Source organism: Lynx canadensis, chromosome B3 (genome assembly GCF_007474595.2).
Source record: "Lynx canadensis isolate LIC74 chromosome B3, mLynCan4.pri.v2, whole genome shotgun sequence".
In the NCBI taxonomy this organism is placed as follows: domain Eukaryota; kingdom Metazoa; phylum Chordata; class Mammalia; order Carnivora; family Felidae; genus Lynx; species Lynx canadensis.
The window spans coordinates 122,498,043-122,504,042 of record NC_044308.2 but is presented as its reverse complement, the minus strand read 5'-3'; positions in this window follow the sequence as shown (position 1 = coordinate 122,504,042).

The window sequence follows — 6,000 nt, the reverse complement described above, 5'->3', positions numbered from 1 at the left end:
GTGATGCTGCTGGTCCACAGATCATACTTTGGGAACCACTGCTGTAGAGACTAACCAGGGGAATTAGCCATTACAGAAAGGAGGAGGCCAATAATAGATGCAAGAACAAATAGGAAAGGCCAAATTCTCCTTTATGACCTGCCTAAAAGGACAGACACTTCTATGGGCTCCTGTGACTCCTCACCCAGAGAAGACCAGGGGTGAAGCTGGCATGCTAAATGTCAAAACAGTACATGGATGCAAGGTATTTCTTTCCAAGCCTTGGAGCCAGGATTTGTAGAGCCCTGATAGGCCTCACTCCCTCTTCAAGCTTCTCATCCAAGCTTGTCCTGAGAGAAAACGTCCTGGGCCTACATGGGACATCAAGACCCTTCTTCAACATGAGGGGTATGTTGCAGAATTGTTCAAGTGAGCCCTGCCAGCCAATGTTGTCAAAGGCACAGCCCCACAGGAGCCTATCAAATTTTGATACAAGGAATGTGTTGACATTGGTAACCTCATAGAGATGGATTTACCATTTGCTCAAAGGCTTTCAGTAAAGACTGTCAAAGTAGATGCTGGAGGTTCAGAGCACTCCTTCAAGGCCCCCTGGGGAACAAGGTGGTATACAGGATCGGAGCAGGGGGGCCTGGCTCACACCCTCCCCCTGCTTCCTCAGGGCCCTGAGCAAGGTCTGGGGCTTACTCGAGGAGGGGGGGGGGGCAGTCATCAAACACCCTGATGCTAGTCTAGGACAGAGCCCAAGCTGAGAATAACCGGCTAAGCAGGTAGAAATGGGCGCTATAGGAACATTTCCAGAGCACTTGCTATACATTTGGCACAGCTGTGAGTGCTTTACCTATATCATTCCATCTTAACACTCCTGAGCTACTACTGTTAAATCCAAAGTAACCTGCCCAGTGTCACACCTTATAATATGCTATTGATTGAAATTCTTGTACCACCTGTCCTATGGCAGAACTCCTAGGGTCTCTCCCTCCTCTCTGGCTATTCCTTGGCCTCCTTTGCTGGACACCCCTCATCTCCATGATCTGTAAATCCAAGTCAACACATCTTGTCTGTTAAAAGCCACAGTAAATTTTGTTGGTTTGGCAGACCCAGGAGTCTGAGCTCTGCAGCTGTAGCTCCAAAGCAGCAATGGACAATAGATAAAGGAAAGCAAATCGCTGTATTCCAATAAACCTTATATACAAAAGAGGGGGGACAGGGGAGCTCAGTCGGGTAAGTGTCCGGCTCTTGGTTTTGGCTCAGGTCATGATCTCATGGTGAGTTCGAGCCCTGTGTTGGGCTTTGCACTGACAGTGTGGAGCCTCCTTGGGATTCTCTCCCTCTCCCTCTCCCTCTCTCCCTCTCTGTCTCCCTCCCTCCCTCTCCACCCCTTCCCTGCTTGCTCTCTCTCTCAAAAGAAATAAACATTTAAAACACCTTATACACAAAAGAGGTAACAATCCAGCTGCTGTCTGCCACGCCAACTCTAAACAACAGGTGCCCCCACCCTTCCCCTGGATCAGCCAGCCCTTCAACCTTTTCTCCGTGTTGCCCTCCAGCCTCAGGCTTCTAAACAACAGGAGCATGCTAATGACTCCCAAGCTCTTACCTACAACTCAGACTCACCCAAGACTCAACCACCTCTTTCGGGTCTCTACTCAGGTATCCCACAGATACTGGAACTCAGCAAGTCCAAAGCTGAAGCCCTAAGTTCAACCCTCCTCCCAAACCTGCTTCTCTCTCAGTTTTTCCCATCTCAGGAAATACCTCATCATTCCAGGTGCTCAGGCCAAAAACCTTAACAATGTGTTTGGTGTCAACTTCGGCCAACTGGTGTCAACAAATCCTGTCATGCTTACCTTTAACAAAAACCGAAAATCAGACCTCTTCCTCTACTTCTTTCAACACTAACACTGGTCTGTGGCCTCAGCCACTATCATCACTAACCTGGATTATGACAATAGTATTCTAAATAATCTCCTCCCTCTCTCCTCCCTCCTTGTCCCCAAGTGTCTATTCTCCATATGCAAGAGTGATCAGCCTTTTCTAGAATTTGGAGCATGCATATCACTGTGCCGAAACCCATCTGTGGCTCCAGCTCACTCCCAGACCCATCCTCAGCTATCTAGCCCCTTTAGAGCTCGAACCATCTCTGCTCTCAGCCTTCCTCCCCCTGTCCCAGACACAGAGGCACCTTCCTATGCCTTCAGCTCACCAGACATATCCTTCCTCAGGGCCTTTGCACTGGCTGACACCACCTCCTCCGATAGGTTTCTGGCTCATTCTTGGACATCCTCATGAATGAGCCTAAGCACAGCTTCAACATTAAGTCATTTCTAAACTGCTAGACAAATTTACCATCCCCCTATTTCCCTTCTCTTGTCTTATTTTTCTCCATAGCACTTATCACTACCTGATAATGTATTTATTTCCTTTTTGTCTGCCTTCCCCAAACAGAATGTCAGCCCCATAAGGAGTGGAGCTTTGTCTGCTTGCTCACTGTGGAATCCCTGAACCTACAGCAGCGCCTGTTACAGATTATTCAACGTTCTTTAGAATAAACACATGGACATACTACAGAAGATACAAAGAACTGGTATCTCACTTAATTTTGCAACCACTCTCCCAGACAGGCATTTTACTGATGAATACGCTGAGGCAGAGGCAGAATGGAAGTAAAGCAGATCATAGGTGAGCTGATGCTAGAACATGGCCTTCCAATGGAAGGTCTGGTAGGCCTCGCATACAGAATATGAAATACATAAACGTCCTCCACTGAATGTCTCCAGGAGGAGGTTATGTCGTGAAATTACTTTTGTATCTTACCAGATGACTCCAAAAGCAGTGCTTATCAAATTATTTCACCAATGCCTGTCCACATCACAAAGAATGAGTGTACATGCCATGGACCCTGGCTGAGAATGAAAGGACAGAACTAACGGACAGGTGGTCAGGAGAGAAACATGGATGGCATGCTTTCTAATCTCACCTCCTTCCACTAGAGCAGCGATTTTCAGCCTTTTGGACCATAGCCGTTTGACAACATCTAAAGATTTGAAGGATCATCGCAGGAAAGAAATTACATTTTAGATCTACTGATGGAGAAAATCCTGATGACAAAAAGCTGTTGTAAACTCAGTATCGCTTTTACACGAATTTTTATTTGATCAATCCCAAGAGCATCTACAAACAACTGAGAAAACATACGACACACAACACACTGACAGACAGTATGGTTAAGCCATTAGAAGGATGGCTTTGGAGCCAGATGGCATGGATTTTAGCCATGACCTCACTTCCCAGTAGTAGAGAAACCCCAGACAACTCATTTCACCCTCTGTGTCTTGGTCTCCTCATCCATTAGGGGGGTTAAAATGATATCAGCTTCTCTGGCTCACTGAATTGAATGAGTAAATGCACTAACGTTCTTGCAACAGTCCTTGGCATATGGCAGATGTTCAGTAAATGGTATTACTGACGGGCAGATAATGTGCTATGTCTGGAAAGGTCCACAGTTCATCTGCAGTAATCACCCAGTCCCAAAGAAGCAGAGAGCCCACGTGTGGGAATCACACCTCTGAAGCATAGTTTCAATAAGTGAATCACGGAGGAGAACAGCAGTCATGTGCAGCTTTAAAAGCACTCTGGGAGATTCTGTTACTCACCATGCTTATCACAATCCAGGAGAGTTTTCAAGGCACTAGGGTAATTCGCTACAGAGACACCCCAAACCAACTCTATCTCATTTCTAGTTTCTGCAAACTGTGATTGCTAGCACTGTGCTCATTAGGACCCAGATAATATTACAGCTGTCCCCTGGGGTTTCTTATAAAGGGATTTTTGTATCTGTGAGTAACCAATAAAAATTTTATTAGATTTAATAAGTTGAGAGCTTAAGACTCCACTTCAGTGGGAAGTGGTATTCACTTTTTTTTTTAATGCATTGGGATTTTTTTTTCATTGTAAATAAATTTCGTTATAAACATATCATTATTAAAAGTTTAGGAAATGTAAAAAGAAGAAAGTAATCATCCATGGTTTTCCCTTCCCCTATCCCCTAACCCTATTAAAATTTTGGTGAGCTTAAAGAGGACTAAGTCTTAACTCCATATTATGAGTCATCATCTTCCTGAGAAAACTACAGCTCTGCACCTCTGTGGGAACTGACCTCCCAAGATCTCATGAGTCGGTCTGATGAGTGGTCTCCAGAGGTGGCAATAAGGAAAAGTGTTTTCCCTGGGTACATGCTTGTATCCCAGCACCCTAGATCAGAACCACAGGGCTGCATGCAGGAGAGTAGGCACTGAGATCTCAGCAACACATCCAGCCAATCCCATAGGTGAAGGCAAAATGGGCTGGTACACACGTGAGTGTATACCTGGAAACTTTCTAGAAGGAACTACATAAAATGGTGGCTGTGACCTCTATGTAAAAGAGTGTCTGGGATAAATGAGACCTTCTTTGCGTTGTATTTATTTTTATTTATTTATTTAACAAACATTTATATAGAACCTCCCATAGCATGTATGATATCATGTATGTATGGGTTATTCTCCTGTTAAGAAACATATAAAAAGAGATGCTGTCTAATGATAAGATAAAGAATCAGTACAGCTGCTTCTCTCTCAGGGTAGGGACTTCAGCAGTCATGGGGAGGGGCTGTGACAGGGGAGGACAGCACACCATACAACTGGAGTTGTGCTTTCTAAAATAAAATATAGTATGAACTGACTGGCAGCTGCCTCAGACCTCCCTGGCTCCTTAAACTCTACATCTTCAAAATCCAGAAGTGTCATTCTCAAGCCCTGTAGATGCAAGAGGTCATGGGCTCTCCCACAAATGCCCTGCACTATCTCTTGCTGCTAGGGAGACATTTATTTTCTACATTCAAGCCTTACAAATAATGGACACAACACTACCAAGGATGCTGTGCAAATTAGTAAGTACCTAATGAAGGACAGATATTGGATCAAAGATACAAACAGAGATACTAATACTAAGAATTTTTAATCCCTACCAGGGTCAGTCCTAGTATGGGCTGGGCTCAGGTATGAGCAAAGTATGAATCTCAACAGGTGTTTGCATCTTTGAAGCTGAATCCTACTCTTTCTCTTCAGTTCCTACTGCTCTAGAGTAACCAGGCTTCCAGTAAGCTATCATGTAGGGGGCAGAACCTAGCCAATTGTACATTCTCAAGAGTTTATGTGTGCACAATGAAATCATTAGAATATCAGAGGGCAGAGCAAGAAACGTCAATAAAAGTGTCCCTGTCTCCAGAGAAGGAAATAGATGCTCAGGCAGGAAAAATAACTAAAAGACATCTGAGCATAGATAAAAGAGTATTTTTATCAACTTGTAGAGAAGTTAAGAGCAAGTCTAGTTAGACCAAGTCAGTATTAGATGTGGAGTTTATGCTATATAGTAAGTTTTGATCTTGGTCAAGTAGTTCTCTAAGCTTCAGTTTCTTTAACTGTAAAAATGGGGCACAATTCCTAATCCATGGGATCAAATGAAAAGCTTACACAAAATATCTACTTTAACAGAGTCCCTGGCATTTAGTAGATGTTTTATAAACTATGGCCATTATTGCTGTGTTCATAGAGGCGTATCTAATGGAGGGTGTCATGTTAAGAAGTTGAGGATAAGCAGAACTTTTTCCCTTTTCAAGGACTGAGGATAAAAGCACTATGATATACGGATCAGATACCTCCAACCTAAGAGGAATAAACAGTCCTTTGGGACCCACAGCCCTGGTCTGGCCCCAAGTGACCAAACCTGCCAGTATGAGCCATGTATACGGTGGGTCAGATTTAAGGAAGGACATGGGGAGGGGCACCTGGGTATCTCAGTCAGTTAAGTGTCTGACTCTTGGTATCAGCTCAGGTCATGATCTCATGGTTCATGAGACTGAGCCCCACATTGGGTTCTGCACTGAGCATGGAGCCTGCTTGGGATTTTCTCTCTCCCTCTCTCTTTACCCCTCCCCTGCTTGATCTCTTTCTCAAAATAAAT